Source organism: Cupressus sempervirens, chromosome 10 (genome assembly GCF_028749045.1).
Source record: "Cupressus sempervirens isolate cs-2001-9-10 chromosome 10, ASM2874904v1, whole genome shotgun sequence".
NCBI classification, from domain to species: domain Eukaryota; kingdom Viridiplantae; phylum Streptophyta; class Pinopsida; order Cupressales; family Cupressaceae; genus Cupressus; species Cupressus sempervirens.
The window spans coordinates 55,649,197-55,668,300 of NC_143127.1; the positions used below are offsets into that span (position 1 = coordinate 55,649,197).

Here is a 19,104-nt window from a genome sequence, read left to right on the forward strand (position 1 = left end):
AATCCCAATATATTTACACTCCCAACTTCCTCAAGAATGTTGCCCTCAAAATAGAACTTATGCCGACATAGTATTTGTTCTTGAAATGCATCATCTATGTATTTATTAAAGAGTAGACATGAACTCTAGCTCTATAATAGCTCTATAGGAGGTGGTCCCATATCTCCATATATAAATCCAAAAACTATGACATATAGTCCTAGACTATAAAACCTTCCTTCCTTCCTACTTGTTAGTGCTAATTTTCGTAAGTCCGACTCCACAAAATATTATGACTGCATCATGTTGTTAAACGGACTGAACGTAAACAGGTCCGAACTGAAATAGCAAAAATCTGATTCCGACCGGTTTCCAAATTAGTGCGGCCAAGCGAGTCAAAACGGTCGGCGAGGAAGTCCTTCCTCTTCCATCGAATTTCTACCACCCGTACCGCACCTACTCACTTCTCTGTAATCGAATTTTTGAAGATTAAAGATTCAAATGGATTGGATATAGCCAAACAAGTTTGATGGGTTGTTTCTCGATCTTCGCGAGTGAATAGGAAGTAATGAGGAACAAGGGCAACTCGTTTAATTATGGGGTTATATGAGGTGTTTGTTTGCTTAAAATGCAATACTAGTAGACAACAGTTGCAATGAAGCGCACAACTTTTTTATGAGATGATTTGTGCATCTTTACCTATCAGCAGTAATCTAAAATTCCTGTTAGGTTTGACGTGTTTAACGTTAATGATTGCAGGGGGGAGCCCAATGAAAGCAAGCCTATAAATCCAACTGTCTTACCGATTTTGTTGACACAGGCGATTTAGATATTTTGTAAGAAGTTGCTGTAGAAATTGCAGAGGTAATATTTCTCTCAAATGCCCATTTCCACATTTCTGATGTTCCAAACCTGGGTCTGTCTGTTATGCTGATCCCCGACCTCCTCGATTTAAACTCTTACGGCATAAAATGCACTAAAAATGGGTAATGCAGGCCTATTGTTAGGTTTGAAAATTTCTCAGACTTTTTTCACTGGAATTTTAATGCTTGTGGACCTCTTACTCTAATTACTTTTTCGGCATTGATTACGAGACACGGGAGCCAACTTAGGTCTGATGCCATGGAAGACATGTCTACGGTCATCAGTAGCTTCCTTCAAAGCGGCCCATTGCTACTCAGGTTGCTAAAATGCCTTTACTCTGAAAATTGATAAACATCTCAAACGGCAATAAGGTCATTGGGCTTTTTGGAAAACAGAAAATCTCATTGGCGTTGGTCCTCCTCCCTGATGATGGTCCACTAGAGAGACAGAAACGCCAAAACCTAGTTTCGCTGAACAGTACGTTTTTGTAAAGAACTTTATAATTTAATACACCAAAGAAAAACTATTTAAATCAATGAAAAACCCAAGGGCAAGCCAATATTTTTGAAGCAGCCAGCATTCATCCTTGATGCAGAGTGAGTGGCGTATTTTATTGGCACCATGATTCTAATTGAGATCTAAACTGCTAGTTGAGCTTAAATAGTCTAATTTTACTGTTCAAGAAAGTTTTCTATAGTAGCCCCATTTACCGTATGACTGCAGAAATCTATTGCATTGCATGGGTTATTCTGCCGTTGCTCAAGTCTGTTTATCATTGAACTCCCATTTTTGGCTTGTTGGGGAATGAAATCTTCCCTTGCACTCCTCTATCATTGGGTTTTTTCTCATATCTACAACCTTGTGCAGCTTGCCATCACTACCCCTCAAAGCCATTGGGGTCCGCACTCGCAAACCCCCACTAGTTTTTCCGATCTCTTGTTATATAAGAATTTCATTACAATGAAGGGGTCTGGGAGTGGAGACCAATATAGACAACAATTTTTTTTTCTCTATTATAATATCATTTATCTATGATTAAATATCATACCATAACTATCCAAGATTCAATTATGATTAGAGATTTAGTAACTCTCCCGAAGTTTTGATTAGACCGGGAAAGAGGAAGATGAAAAATGTTGTAATATGCAATTTATGTATTATGCTGCATCATGAAAATGTTCAAAGGCAATGATCATAAATTTATAATAATTGTTAGCTAACTGTTATATTAGGAAAGCATACGAGGATGCAATTTTGTACTCAATTTGATTCAAATCAATAAAATCTAATAGAAATCACTTTTGTACTCATTGGATACATCTCATCATTGAATTTTGCAAAAAAGAAGTGTTTCTAATGAAATTTAAGCAATTTTTTAAGCTGTTGAGATTTTGCCGATTTGTATGTTTTGGGCTTGTCGAGTTTTTGCCAAGGCATATTTTTTGGATGGTAGATGCCACCAAGAGATGTGATTGCACGAACAATTTGGGATAAAGGAGATAGTACAGTTTCCACTAAAGTAAGAAAAATACTACCACCTTTATCATATGCATATTACCTCTCTACTTGGGTTCTTATTTATATGCAAGGGAAATGACACTTATCTAATTTGATACCCATCTAAATAAATTTCTCCTAGTTGCAGACTAGATGCAAGAAAATAAATAGTCAGCAACAACTTCCATAGGCATTGCTTAGGTGGGTAGGATTGATGGGTTTTAACAAATGTCTAGCCATGATAGGAACCTATGTAGAAGATGATCTCTTTCAGAAGATTGCGATGGAGAAAACCCAATGTGACAAAAGATTTCCTCTCAAAGAGAAAGAAGGCCAAAGAGAACTATCAAGACCCGATCAATGCATAGTTTAATATACCAATGGTAGATGCTTGACAGTAAAAAGTCAAAACCTAAGATGATCTATGCTTGTTGAAGAACATTTCTCCCCACAGGAAGAAACAAATCCAAAGTTGAATGCTAAAGATCTTTCTGTTCAAGGGATATGAATGAAAAAAACAGAATATGTAGATCTTTGGAAGCTACTCATTTGTTGCCATCTTGGTGTTGAAAAGTGTCATAGCGTAATTAGGAGTCCCTAGTAAACTAAAGAGGGTAAGACTATAGAACCATGTGGTAGTATGTGTAGAATAGGTGCCAAAGTTGGCTGCAAACTTTCAAAATTGCTCAAGCTTCTCCAAGCCAATGCTAAATTCTGACAATGTTGATAAGAGGAGACAAAGTACCATGTATGGGCTTGACGTAGATACTCTTTCAATCCTAAGAGTTTTGAACCAATTAGAACCTAGTACTCCTACGCAAGGTGTCAAGAGTCAAATCTTGAACCCAAGTGCGAAGGAATTTGATCTCAGATAGAATACAAATATCTCTGATATTATTTGTTTGCAGACTTGATAAGAAGGATAATTCTGATAAGTTTATAATGTCTGACGTGATTACAGATCAATTATATACCACTGACCGATTGGCAAAGACTAACTATTAATCGATGTCCCAAAGATGATGTAGAAGTGCAGATGTGAATGCAGTGGTAATCACATTTGTTTTGCTTCGATGCTTTTCCAACTGCAGGCACACAACATATATAATGTTTGAAAGGTTACCACATGTAGGGGCATGACCCTGTGTGGCATATGCCATGTAGGGTCATGACCCTATATGGTGTATTACTTTGACTTTATTAACATAATCCCGATTACAATCGGGCGCAGATAAAGAGCATTGGGCCTTAAACAAAACAGGCCTTAACTAATCGCAGCATATAAGATAAAGATTGATTTGTATTATAATGACTATTCATATATATATATATATATATATATATAATTTATATGTGTGTGTATATATATAAAATTTATATGTGTGTGTGTATATATATATATATACATATATAATTTATATGTGTGTATATATATAAAATTTATGTGTGTGTGTGTCTATATATATATAATTTACAGACGTAATCATTATGAGTTATATCAGGAATCAATCAGACAGATGCAATCACATTAACACACCCTCTTAGTGAGGGAGGATTGATACATCCCAATCATCTCAAATGCTGATCTTCATTTGTATGATTTTCATCACTCTCATATTCTGATGAAACAAGAATATCACACTAAATCAATCATATCCTAGAAGGATATAAGTTATCTGATTTCCGGCACATTCCAGGACAAAACTGAGTGTAGTCTATCAGATAACAATCTTGATCTTAGGGACAACATAGTAGTCTCCTATATCATAGATACCACAATCTCTGGCATATTTTGGGACATCAACATCGTGATACGTTAATTACCATGACCTTTGACACATTTCGAGACAACAATTTAATGAAGTCTGTCATGATAATAGATCAAGAACTCAAGAACACAACTTTAATGTCATGATTTCCGGCATGTTCCGAGATAACAACTTAATGTAGTCTTATCATGGTCTCCGACACATTCTGGGACAATAACTTAATGTAGTCTATCATGATAACATGATCAAGCTATTGCTCAGGTTGTCACCTTGCAATAGCGACCTTACACATAAATTAAATGAAAGATCGTCATCTTTCATGACATAAATCACATATGCATTATTGTAACTCTTTCATCATTTGAATATGAATATTTATTAAATTTAAACATGACTGAGAATTAATCTCAGGAATTACAATTACATTTTAGTCATACCAAGTTTACCTCTAAAGTACTCCACTTTCAACTTAGCATGAGGTTTGTTAAGTATGTTGGCATTTTGCTCTTCAGTACTGATATATACCAACTTGATGACATCCTTGTCTACCATATCTTTGATGTAGTCAAAAGGAATCTCTATATGCTTGGATCTGTTATGGAAGACTGGATTTACAGACAATTTAATGCAGATTTGATTATCACAGTGTATAACTATGGGATTCAAGAACCTCCCAAATAGTCCAAACTGTTAGTGAAATAGGATCGATTATTATATTCTGTAACTTGTAATAGCACTTATAGATATTTATGTGTTTTTCAAGTTACTATTGGAATGATATATATGATATAAAGAGGCATGCCTCTTGAAGAGACATGTCTCTTTAATATATTAACTTACATTAGTTATAGTTATAACACAATTAATATACCCACAATATATTATAATGCAATATATATATATGTTAGTACCCGATATGGTCACAGTTTTAAAGCTTTCAGTTTCAGATGTTGAACCTCTTTGAACCACTTCGAACTGAAGTTCGAAGTCGTTCAAAGTAGTTCAGAATGGTTTAGTGGTCCAAATAACCCATCCTGTAGGTTCAATACAATCGAAGTAAAACTTCAAGTTCAGAGTTCTTGAACCACTTCGAACTGAAGTTCGAAGTAGTTCAAAGTAGTTTGATGGTTCAGAAGCACAAGGTGGTTCACTGGTTCATCTTGCAGATTCAAGTCCTGGCTCAAAATTGTCAAGTTCAATGATTCAGTACAGTAATTTAGAGGTTCGATGATCTATTTTGAGAAGCTCACATGTATGGTTCAATGGCAGTTTTACTTTCGTTGACAACAGTTCTACATCATGGTTCACAGTTGGGTTCAGTAAATTTTCTGTTGTTGACTATATATTCTCCACAGGATTTGAGTTATGGTCATTTGAATAAAACTTCACTGGAGAACTGGATAACTATTTTGTGAGGCCTATTTATATATCATCTGGCCACTCTTTCTTTCTACTGGTTTGGATTATTGACCACCAACTGGAGGATGGAATCAGTGTCAAAAAGCAAAATGTTGAACCACTATGCCAAATTAGTTCTCAGATGAAGGAGGGTGATTTGATTGATTGGTTTATTCCACCTATGAAGAGGCTTGCTACTGGTGAATGATTCACGGATGATGAAGCAAAAGTGCGTATTGTGGCTGCAAGAAAGGTGACAAAGTTTTGTAGAATTTTAGATCCTCAGCATGCTATTCAGCACATCCTTCCCTGTGTGAAGAACTCGATAGCCAATTATTCTCAATGTGCTAATCAATGGAAATGGTAGAAAACTCTTTGATAGAATGTGCAATAGAGCCTATATTTGCAAACGTTAATAAAGACAAGTTTCGGTGCTCCCATGACAGCAAGCCTGAAACACCATGCAAGAATACAACATGCAAACACAGATTTTCTGATGAAAAAAAAAAGTCATATTTCAGAGGTCATAAATCCCAATCTAACCGTTGGATCTGGCTGAATTTTAGATATTTCTTGGAAAACCTAGTTCTCTAAATCTTCACCAAAGCGTTTTGTCATATTTCTTATGGATCAAAAGTTACAGGTTCTTGATTGCACCACTATCAGATCAGAAATAACAGTCATAAATTGCAGATGGCAGAAAATAGTCATATTTCGAGGGCCATATCTCTCAATCCGACCGTTGGATCATGCTGCATTTAAGATATTTGTTGGAAAACCTAGTTATCTAAATCTTCTCCAAATATTTTTATGAGATTAAGTATGGATCAAGAGTTATGGGTTTCTGTTCACACCGCTATCGGCTCAACAATTAACAATTACAGAATGCAGACAATCAAATTGGGTCTCAGTGCGGGGGGCATAACTTCCAATCGAACCGTTGGATTTGGCTCAATTTCAGATATGTTGCTAAGAAGAAAGTTATGCATGATCTGACTGAAGCGTTTTTCAAACTTATAGTTATTCCTGGTTAATGAATTACGACCAATTGAGTGGGACGCTATCAAAACTGTCAATGACAGTTATGAAATCTTGACAGAACATCATCACCAGCAAATGCCACCTGTTAGCATAAGTATACCATAGGGGCCACGAATTTTCATAAAATATGAGGATACAAAGGTAAGAAAATCATTAATTGACACCTGTCAATTAGTTATGTATACTTGGCCAAATCTGATGCAACCATATACAGATACTGAAACTTTGGTTAATAATCTTTGGAGATTATAGGGAGATATTGCAAAACTTAAGGGTCATCAAAATAATCTTGAAAAAGATTACTATTCATGAAAATAAACTTTATCAAGGAAAATCAAAGGAGAAAAGAAAAAAGACTTCTTGGGAAGTAGAAAAGGATATCAAGATTCAGTTACTAGAACGGAAAAGTCACGGCAAAGAAAAGTTAAATAAGCCAGCGGCAGAGTTAAGGGGGGTTCCACTTCTTTTCTGTAGGGGAGACTTTGGTGCTGCAATACAGGAGAGTTTGGGGTTGAGAGTTTTGCTTTTTCCTTACAGGAGATTTTATGCTGCTGCAAAGGGGAGGGTAGAATGGTTAGAGTTTTAGATAGGTAGATATTGTAATGACAGTAATTGGTAGATATGATATGGGTATTTTAGTTTTTGCATGACTTTGTGCATACAGAATTTTAATATCTGTATATGTATTATCTTGAATACAGTTTAGAAACTTTGTGTTCAGGCATGATTAATCAGTATTACTTTGTGAATCCTGGTTTATTAGTTCGAGATATTTGGTTATTGTCCTTTCTGCAAATTCACGGTGTCATCCATTCCTATAGATTAGTTAAATGTCTTTTGGTTATTAGAAATAATCTATACCTCACGATCTAAGAATCTGTGAGAGACCCTTTCGTACTTTCAAGTAAAAGTGCAGAAGATTTAAATTCATTGAACATTTCATACGGGGAGCTGTACCCGATAAAATTCAGAGGAAGGTTATCAACCCAGTGATAACCTGTCCAACTGTTGATGTTAGTTTGTCCTTTCACTTGGGCGTTCAGGGTTAGAATTGCATACATTTTCTCGAAGGACAATCTGTTCACTAACAATATATATATATCACTCTTAATGTAAGTTAATTATTCCATATATAATATTTGTCATGTATTATATATCTCATATATATAATATAATTTATCTGATAGAATTATAACATTAACACATAGAAGGATAACACACGTAGAAATTACACCATAGGTAATATTTCAAAAATAATACATAGAGGAAATCTTTGATCAAAAGATTTCTAGTATATGATATCATATAAGTATTGGCCTATCAGAATATCAATATATGATATTCACTAATTATTATTTGATATCATATTAGGTAACATGAGCATTGGCCGATTAGAATATCAATCAAATGATATTCACCAAGTACTCTGAGTAATAGCCTATTAGAACATCAACTAAATGATATTCACCAAGTACTCAGTGTGGTAATGGCCTATTAGAATATCAAGGCAAGATATTCACCAAGTACTCAATGTGGTAATGGCCTATCAGAATATCAAGGCAAGATATTCACCAAGTACTTAAAATATATCTATACAAACAACTTGTAGATATTTAAATTAATATCATCTAACGCCTAGTTGATTTATAAGATAACGCCTTTCATGATTTACACAAAATGTATATCATGATACAAGTTATTGTAAAGTCATCACCTTTCAATAACTTCTCCTAATACAAGTGATAATCATTTAGAAGTTGTCACTTCTTCATGATGTACACAGGGGATAGGCTCATACATATATGACATCAAAAGTTCGCATGAAGTCTCCACGAATACTGTCATGTAGTGTTGTCACAACATTCACCATAAAACATGTCAGAGAATAAGGTTTCTCCCTCTTAGTTTGATATCAACTTTTCTGCCCTCTTAGCACAAGGTTCTCACCGATGAAGTGTCAGACTTCTTCTGAATTTGTTATCATCCTTCTAACCTCTTGCAAGCAAGTCATGTCATGCTTCCCTAGTTCAATGGGTATCCTGATAGCATAAAGCCTTCCAACCTACGTACATGAGACTTTATCCCATGAATCATAGTCCTTTAGCTATTATAGTTTCTGACTAGTGTTGAATCCATCAACAAGGTTTACTCCTTCTGAACCAATATCATCAAAAGTTTGATTTAAGCATTTTTATTTTCTGCTCCCTCTCTCCAAGGTTGCCTCTAATGAACTGTCAGACTCCCTCTCATAATTTCAATCATCAAGGATATTTGCTTCAAGAAACTCACATTATCCAACTCAATCATCAGATGATTTGTGAATCCTAAATCACAGCTTCTTTGGAGCTACTATCATAAGATTGAGTCTGCACAATATTTGGTAGCATGCCTAATGTACCAATCTTCTTTTCTTGCAAGAACATCCTCAGAGACAAAGGAAAAGATTAAGGCAAATAGCTCATTATAGTAATTATAGAAATACAAAATAAGAGAGAGAGACTACAATGAGTAGATACATGCAATACCCGAGGATAATAAATACTTATTTGCAATAATAATATAAGTTGCTCCAATGAAGGTCCATATGCATCAAATCAGGAAATGCCTCCATGTAAGAATTTGTCAAACAATTTGAGTACATCTTTTCTGCTCCCATATAAGGACGGTTCAAATGGGAATAGAACATTGGTTATCATTCCCCCTTATAATGTTAGATTCCCACTCTTATATTATTGAACATAGAGGTATGCCAACAAAGTTGCATATATTTGGACACACAACCTATCTCCTTGTGGCTCAAGCCACATTGGTATGGCTTTCGCAATGTGTCCCATGCCCATGTGCTTGTTTATCATCATTTCTACGAATAGTTACAATGCATCTTTTAGAAATGTGTAAGCTAGTAGAATGTCCAACAAGACCAATATTGCCATGAATTACGACCATGGTTCGAATTTCTTTCCGTTTTGTGAATTCCAAAGCTATGTTGCTTGACTAATGGGGGCCAATGATTTTTGTTCCAAGTCGGTGTGGAGAATTAAAATGCCACATAATCTAAAGTCCTTGTGGTGTCAAACAATATAACTTGTGCATCATTTGTCTTGATTTGACAATGCTTCCACTGGTTTTGCCAATATAATGTGTGAATAGATGGAGGATAGACCCACTACTAAGAGTGAATAGAAATTATTAGTAATTTCATAGATATCATTTCAAGAAGCCTACGTAGAAGATTGTTGTTATTCACCAGCTATCCTGAAAAAGGAGTTGTTTGGATGGGAAATGTGTAATCTTGCTGCAATGAAGTGATTTATGTTCGAGGATATCAGGGAAAGCTCGAAGCATGGCTAGAAACCCAAACAAATTAGCACATTACTTCCTATTTGATAGGAAGGGAATTCAATATCACTTCTGACTCCTGTAGTGCAAAAATCTGGATAAGATGTCACGTGATCATCCATCGTGGAGATAGTAACACTAATTCAGACCTGTAAACTTGTGAAGGACGTGGCGATGAATGTATCTTAATACTCCAAACACGAAGAAGAAGAGCTTCCATTCATCTGGATTCTCGAATGTACAGTCTCCCACAAATTATGGATAATTGTGATCAAGATTGGCCAATGTACGAAGGCGTAATACAATTAACAAAGAGTCAACCTTCATGCCTGCGTAGTTGTCATATAGACATCTCTCAATGTATTTCCTTTGTCTCGTTCCTTATCATGGTCTACGAATTGCTAAGGGTCAACTTTGATCTCTATTTGCTCTCCTTCTAGTTTCTCCTTATTTCTGATTGCCTTTATCAATTATTTGTCGCCTAGTATATTTATTTAGCCATGCCTTTATGTCTTTTATTCCTCTTCTCCGCATTACTTCTTTGATTTCTATGATTTGATTGACATTAATCGTTCATTGTATTTGCTCATGTATATGACATTTGATTTACTTCCAATACTCAGTGATTGTGATTGGTAGATGAAATTCTGATTTGAATTGTTCACATATATAAATCTAATCTTTTATTTGCATCCCCTCAAGAATTGCGCCCAAGCGCAAGTTGGTAGATTGATTACAGTCTAGATCATGAGGATAGACCAAGCATCCTGACCTTTTGATTGTATAGATCTTGGATTTAATCAATGTACAATATCCAGTCGTGGCGATTGATCATTTCTTGCAGTTCAGAACTTTCATCAGATTCAAATCTCAGCGCCATTGCATTGGAAGACCTCATATTAATCTTAATAACCATTCTTTGACCATCGTGTTATTTCATTTGTATCAGATTGTATATTATACAAATGGAACTCATATTTATTGCATTCAACTATACTTTGCTCATCACACTTGTATAAAATTTCTGCAATCTTTGATCTTGTAACATTTAGGTCCTTAAGATCATCCCTTAAGCTGTAAAGCTTCCTTCAAGGGAACTTGGCTTTGATACCATGTTAGTGAAATAGGATCGATTACTATATTCTGTAACTTGTAATAGCACTTATAAATATTTATGTGTTTTTCAAGTTACTATTCGAATACATACATATATATATATATATATATATATATAAGAGGCATGCCTCTTGAAGAGACATGTCTCTTTAATATATTAACTTACATTAGTTATTGTTATAACACAATTAATATACCCACCATATATATATATATATATATGACTCTTAATATAAGTTAATTATTCCATATATAATATTTGTCATTTATTATATATCTCATATATATAATATAGTTTATCTAACATAATTATAACATTAACACAAACAATAACTTCCTTAACCATACTTCTTCTCGAGCTCCCATAGAGGCTGCTATATTTAGCTTTAGTGGAACTCTGAGCAACTGCTAATTGCTTTCTACTAAACCAAGATATCATAGCAGATCCAAGACTAAAACATCCTATAGTACTTTTACGGTCGGTGGAATTGCTGGCCTAGTTAGAATCTAAATATCCTTGAAGTTGAATCTCAACATTGTCATATTTTAGACCAAATCCAATGGTACCACACAAATATCTCAAAAAGTGCTTGGCTGTCGTGAGATGAATCTTCTTAGGTTCACACATGAATTGACTTAATGCACTTATTGCTTAGCAAATATTAGGGCGAGTATTCACCAAGTACATTAAGGACCTGATAATCTGTCTGTAGTATGTAAGATTTGTAGGTTCAAAGTCAAATGAATCACTTTTAAGCTTGTGATTTGCTTCCATCGATGTGGATAATGGTTTGTAATCCATCATTCCAAATTTAGTAAGATGTCAATAGTGTATTTTCCTTGATTTAGACAAATGCAGTTCTCCTTTTGCCACACTTCTAGACCCAAAAAATAGTGCAGAAGACCCAAATCTTTCATATCGAATTCAAATGCTAGATCCTGCTTGCATTTTACAATATGATGATCTTCTCTTGTTATCAATAGGTCATCAACATATAGAACAAGAACTAGCATGTCACCATTTGATATTTTGATGTATATATTAGGATCAAATTCATTTTTGGAGTATCCTAGTTTGGTAAGATAACTATCAATCCTTTTGTACCATACCTTTTGTACCATGCCTTGGGGGCTTGTTTAAGGCCATAGAGAGCCTTCTTTTATTTACACACATAGGAGTTTTTGTCATGAGTGACAAAGTCTTGGTTGTTCTAGATATACCTCTTCATCAATAATGCCTAAGTCACAGTATTTGGCGAATCTCAAGCATGAGATTCAGATATTGCCGAATATCAATATTTCCTAAATTATTTGAATAAAATCGCCTGTTGTTCGGTCGGAAAAAATGGGGATTTTCCTTTATTGCCATAAACGATTAAAAATTGCTATTCTTTGGGTGTGGCAACTGCGTTAAGGGTTTTCAAATATTTTTCCTATTCAAAATTTTGTTGTTCAAGCCTTAACACGCATAAGAAAGTCGTCATGCAAGAATTGTGGAAGCAAACAAGAGAAGATAAGATTGGCTAGTTTGTAAAATGTTTGGTGTTGACATATTATAAAACGGCTTCTCTTATCTCTGGTTCCAACCTCAAAGATACAAATAATTTTGCTGAAAACAGAGGTTTCAAGTAAAGGTTTCAGGGGTGGTTTCTGTAGCTTCGTGCGCCATTACTGATTTGTGCATGCGATTTGGATTGCGCACAGGAATTCGTCGCGAACTCCTCTTGCTGACTGCCGTGCTCTTCTACCTCCTACATCATCATCTCTCCCGCATCTATCTGCTTTAACTTTATTAATCTATAAAGTTTTAAGTTTATTAGTTTTAGGTTTGTTTAGTTCTAATTTTTAATGTCTATATTATATTCATCTATGTTAAATAAAGTGTTTCTTTTATTAAATTTATCAAGTATAAATGAAGTATTTTGAAAATATTGGTATATTATTTTTTAGTTATAAGGTAATAATGCAAATATTATAATTTTTATTTATTGATATTAAATGAAATCTTTATTTTATTAAATTTATCAAGTATATGTATAAATAAAATATTTTGAAAGTACTATATATTATTTTAAGACTTATGAGTAATAGTTCATTATGCTTAGATATATATTTAAATTTTAAATCAATTGATTAAGTTTATAGTTAATGTGGAATGGAACTTTTCTTTTAAATTATAAATGAAATATTTTAAAATATTGATATATTATTAATTTGTTAATGTTAAGAGTAATAGTTGATTAGATGTTAATTTTTCAAAACTATTTTATTATATATTTTAAAGTTGAACTTTATTAAAATACATTTTCAAATAAATGTGTTGAATAATGTAGTTTAAGAAAAACTAGTTTTAAATTGAGATTTTAATAATATTTGATTTTTAAGAAATGAAATCTTGTTATAAATATCTAATAATATTTTCTCTTAATTTTATAAATTCTTATTATAAGTTAATAAATAAGAAAAAATTATATTATATTATATAAATATAGAATTTAAATAATATGATTATAAAAATGCTATTTGTAATCTTCAACATGCCTTAAGTTAACTTTAATAATATTATTTAATATGATATTATTTTATTTTAAAATTTAAATTAACATAATTGATGTTTTAGATACTAAATATCATTTTGTTCAACTATGTAGATTGTAATATGGCTCCCAACAACTCAACTTCGGAGGCATGGAAACATGTGACTCGTAATGGTGCTAATAAAGCTCAGTGTAATTTGTGTCCAAAAGTTATTATTGGAAGTTTAACAAGGGTCATGGATCACTTGCTTGGTATTACGACAGGTAAAGGTGAAGGTGTTACTACATGTCTAGGTGTTCCTCTTCTATTGGTGAAAAGATGAAGAAGACACAAAATAAACAAAGAATTGCAGATGATGTCTTTAGATTCACATCTACTAGATCGTCATCTTCATGTCTACCTAAAGTTGTGAAGGCATCAAAAGTGAGTGGAACATTGAACAACTTTTGGAAACCATGTGGAAACAAGTGGATGATTTACTAGCTTATTTATTCTACACAAGTGCGATTCCATTCAATGTAGCTAGAAATCCATTTTTTCGTGCTACATTTCAAAAGGCTGTAGAGTTTGGCAAAGGGTACATAACTCCCTCTTCTAAGGCTTTGAGAACAACTCTCTTGGAGAGGTCAAAAGATAGAGTGACTGGGAAATTAGATGTGGTCAAAGCCACTTGGAAGGCAACAAGTTGTACTATATTGAGTGATGGATGGTTCGGTATGTGTCAAAGGCCATTGATCAATGTTTTAGTGGCTTGTCTTGAAGGGGTTGTCTTCTTGAAGGTTATTGACACTATGAACCAAAAAAAAAACTTCTGAATATATATTTTAGATATTAGAGGAAGCAATTCTTGAAGTAGGAGTTGCAAAGGAGTTGCAAATGTGGTTCAAGCAGTTACTGATAGTGCAGCAATTGTGTGGGAGCTGGGAAGTTGATTGTAGAGAAGTACCCGCAAATTTATTGGAGTCCATGTGTAGCTCATTGTTTAGATTTGTTGCTTCATGACTTGGCAAAATTCCCTTGGATACATGAAGCAATTCATAGAGGAAGAGAAGTTGCGAATTTCATATGAAATCATTGTCTCACATTGAGTCTTTATAGATAACATGCATCTAGGGAGTTGTTGAGGTCTTGTGATACAAGATTTGCTTCATTTTATATCACTTTGAAAAGAGTGGTTGAAGAGAAAGCAGCTTTGAGATGTGTAATTTGTTCCAATGAGTGGGAAAATTCTACACTATTGAAAAGTGCTAAGGGGAAGATCATAAAACAAATTGTTTTAAATAGCAGCTTTTGGGAAAGTGGGACAAAGGTCTTGAATATATGCGAGCCAATTGTTGATGTGCTCCGTATGGTTGATGGTGACACTCCTTGCCTTGGAATGTTTTACGAAAGCTTGGATCATTGTAAGAAAGCTATTTAGAAAGCACTAAATAATGTGGAAGCAGAGTACATAGAGATATGGGAGACTGTTGATTGCAGATGGAGAATGATGCACACTCCTTTACATGCAACAACTTGCCATTTGGAGCCTAAACTATTTCACATTGATAGAAGCAGTGATGCATAAATTATGGCAGGGTTTTATGAAGCCATTAGTAGGTTTGAACTAGATCCATCAATTGCATCTCTAATTAGAGAACAATGTTGGAAATACAGGAAAGTGGAAGGGATGTTTGGAATAGGAGTAGCCAAATACGATATGACACGAGATGAGGTACCTGGTTATAGATGGTGGATGAGCTGTGGGGCAGAAACTCTTGTAACTTCAGTGATTTGTCATTTGAATATTGAGTCAATGAGCAAGTTCATCAGCTTGTGAGAGAAATTGGAGTTGCTTTGACCACGTCCATTGCAAAAAGAGGAACAAGTTGTTGTTTGAAAAGTTGGGAGATCTTGTCTATGTTCGTAGCAATTTAAAATTGCTTATGAACAAATCAGCAAATGAATCATCTTCACAAAATGAGCTTTAGAAGACATAGTAGTACCAGGCATAGACGAGTCCGACTTTTTTGATGATGAATTGGGTAGTGATACTTATGATGATGCTACATCGTCTAAGCCAAGTGCTCTTGATGACTTAGAGCTTTTTTGAAGTTACAAAGTCTTGACTTTTGATTGTAACTTTGTGAATAAAACATATCTTTGCTATTGTGATATCAGAGCTAAAGTTCCTGCCATCCTGTACGGGTTATGAGTGAAGAGTTTTCAAATGTTCCATTCATAAATCCTTTGGATAAATTCTATAACAGGGCAAGAAAGGGCTTAAGTCCTTTAGAACTCATGGAAGAAAGCAGTACCCAGCAAATGCTTAATGCTCTTGCAAGAGGGCAATAGGAGTTGAGAGATGAAATGGCAAGAGGAAGAGAAGAACTGTCACTTATCCTTGGACAGTTGGTAGATAACAGAAACAATGGAAATGATAGGAACCATAACAGGACTAATGGGCAGAATGGACACAATGGGGGTCAAGAAAACAATGACACAGCTCAAAGCAGTGCTAGAACAACAAGTAGAGCTACTCCTAGGCCTCTTATGCCTACATTTTTTAGAGAACAGGGTGCTGCAAATCACGACCAGCAAGTAAGAGAAGAGGGATATAGTGATTATTTGAGGGAGTACAACTCTCTAGGTGATGATTTCAAGGCTGCCATGTCACTAGTAGACTTTTGTGGTCTTAAATTGAGAAATAGACCAAGAAACAATCAACGGGGAGTGCAAAATCAAGACTTGCAGTGTAAGGTGGCAAAACTAACCTTACCATCATTTGATGGAAGTAACAAAGGTACAACTAGAGCTTGGGTTCAGAAGCTCGACACATATTTGCAGCTCAATCCTATGATGGAAACAGAGGCTATCCAATACGCCACACTCCATTTGGAAGGTGAAACACATGAATGGTGGTACCATGGACTTGTCACCTTGGGGCATGCCAACATTACTTCATATTTGGAATTCACCCAGAAGCTCATTGACAGGTTTGATCGTAAGGATCCTGAACTCCACTTTAGGGAGTTAGCACAACTCAAGTAGACTAATTCAGTGGATGCTTACATCACAGAGTTCCAACGGTTGGCAGTTATGGTGACAGATATTTCAGAACAGCGGTTGGTTATGCTCTTCATTGAGGGATTGACAGAGCCTCTTCGTGGGTGGGTTAAGGCCTTCAAACCAGATTCTCTCCAGGATGCTATCATGAAGACTAGAGATATGGAATATTCTACATCTAACATTAGGGCTCCTAGCAAGCCTTTCACATCCCATAAGGATAAGGGGAAGAAGCCATTCCAGAAAAAAAGTAATAAGGAGAACTTTGATGAAGCCTATAGACAGGAGTGTCGGCTTAAGGGGATTTGCTATCATTGCAAGGAGAAATAGTCTAGTGGACATCGTTGCCTAGGGAAAGGCAAGGCTCACTTAATTGAGGTGATATCAGATGATGAGAGCAGTTCTGAGGAAGAGGAACCTCAAAGGGAAGACAATAACGGTTCAGATGGGGAAAATCATGATGAGATCATTGCTTCTATATCCAGTGCTCCTAAGTTCAACTCTTTCAAAGTTTGTGGGGTCCTACAAGGTCATTAGATAGCAGTATTGATTGATAATGGAGCTACTCATAACTTCATTGATGCATCATTGGTGAACAAGCAACAAATTCCTCTAGAGGATTTTGAGGGATTCAGTGTGATGGTGGCTGATGGGCGTAAGATAGCTTGTACTCAGTGGATTCCATAGTTGTCTATTAGGATGGGCAACCACACAGTTATAGATGATTTCTATGTGGTTGACTTGGGTGATATCTGATGGAACCCAAAAATTTTCAATCAATTTAAACAATAATAGTCTTGAAGAGAGTGTTTTATAGAGCGGAGAAAATGATAAACGAGGCTATATATGAGAAGTGTCATTACCAACGTTTAGAGCTTGATAAAAAAGTATTGAATTGGCCCATCAGAGACCCAGGCTTCTACACAGTTTTCTGGAAGATATCATGGTGCTCAACATGCCTTTAATAGTGAAGAGATGAATCCTACAGTTATGACAAGAAATTATCATCACCGTTTGCCAACAAATGAAGGACAGGTCGAGGATCATGTTTGATGTAGCCTGTACACTTCCTTTTACTGCTGATGGAGTTCTATAAGTGATGAAGGCAGGACTTTTAATGTTTGGAGTCAGAAAATACATACAACCACATCTGGCTGTAGACTAAACAGTACTATAGTTAGAATGTTCATCAAACTATACAGATGAACTGATGAATATATGAATACAACAAATAATGCATAGTTGCAATCATAGCCAAAATAGTGCAGTGAAGTCAAAATCCTGATAACAAATTTATCTTTTGAAGTATTGGATTCCATTGGCAACAAACTTTATGCACAGATTGTGTCAATTGATTCAGAAACCAAGAGAGTATGCAATTTCTACACACGTATCAGTTTGGAAGGAGCCAGTGATTTTACTGGAATGTTTAAGAAAGATTCAGGAAAATCTCAGTATGTCGTCTTTGTCCTTGGAAAGAGCTAGGGCAGTTCTTGGCAAGGATTTTGGTTCAGAATTAAATGACCCTGGCTCTGCTGATATTTCACAGAATAGTGAAATTAGGTGACTGCAATGTTTCAAATTGCTTCTAGGAATCCGAGTGAAGTTTGAAAAGAGATATGAAAGACTCAGTTTCAATATTCTTGACCATAGAAATTATAGCACTAACCCTTCATCAACCCATTGGTGATTGTTTGATGATGTGTATCTGATAATGTTTTATGTTTTTTTGCAGGTTTGAATATGTAGAGACTATAGGACCATGTAGCGGTGCCCAGAATATCATCGACAAAAAACCCTTCCAGTTTGGAGTCACGAAGTGCCTAGGCCGAGTGTACTGTGAACGCGCATGGGAAATCCAGAGACCTGCGCAAATTGGAACGAAGCTCAAGCGTGCGGAATTCATTTGGCGAAATCTGGATACACCAGGAGCATTGATGTGTACGCGGGGAAGGAAATATTTGAGCCTTTCCGCATGAAATCGCTCATTAGAGAAAGAATTTTCCGCATGAATATTTCAGTCCTTCTTGAGAGCGGATTATAGTATTTGGTTAATAAGCAAAATATATAATTTTTCGCTCAAAGATGTATTTTAAGTCTTTGTGAGTAGTTATTAGTTATGAAGGGGTGCGATCTTTAGAATGAAACCGACACCCCTTCTATGTTTATAAATATATGTAAACCAGAGACACACAAGAGACAATTCATATTCATTTTAAAAAATCTTACAATTTATAAGCAATTGATATATTATATTCTTCTATTGGTGAAGAATGAATTTTTGAACTAAGTCTATGGATGCGGATTATTGAATAAATGTATTTATATGCGACTTTGGAGTCAATGCATTGGATGGATCGTCTGTAAGGATTGTCTCCAGTGTATTTTATTTCCGGCATGATTAGTAAGAAGTATTTATTTATTTTATTTGCTTAAAGTTTTTAGAAGTCGAGAATATTATATAGTTCGTCCTCTATGATCATTTCTCAATTTTATTAATAATTTATTGTTAAGAGTA

At 35.0% G+C, this 19,104-nt stretch overlaps 1 protein-coding gene across 4 annotated transcripts in view; it reads left to right on the forward strand.

The window, feature by feature from the left end:
• The first annotated feature begins 245 nt into the window (after positions 1 to 245).
• LOC149532534 (phosphopantetheine adenylyltransferase-like) overlaps positions 246 to 19,104 on the forward strand; it is a 59,346-nt gene continuing 40,487 nt past the window's right edge. Inside the window, exons 1-2 of one of the 4 annotated variants that reach the window (XM_089805126.1) lie at positions 246 to 590; positions 739 to 843. The gene's annotated coding sequence lies outside the window, so the exon portion shown is untranslated. Of the gene's footprint in view, positions 591 to 738; positions 844 to 928; positions 987 to 1,054; positions 1,161 to 19,104 lie in introns of those variants that run through there. The other 3 variants (XM_089805123.1, XM_089805124.1, XM_089805125.1) reach the window with 3 other exon arrangements.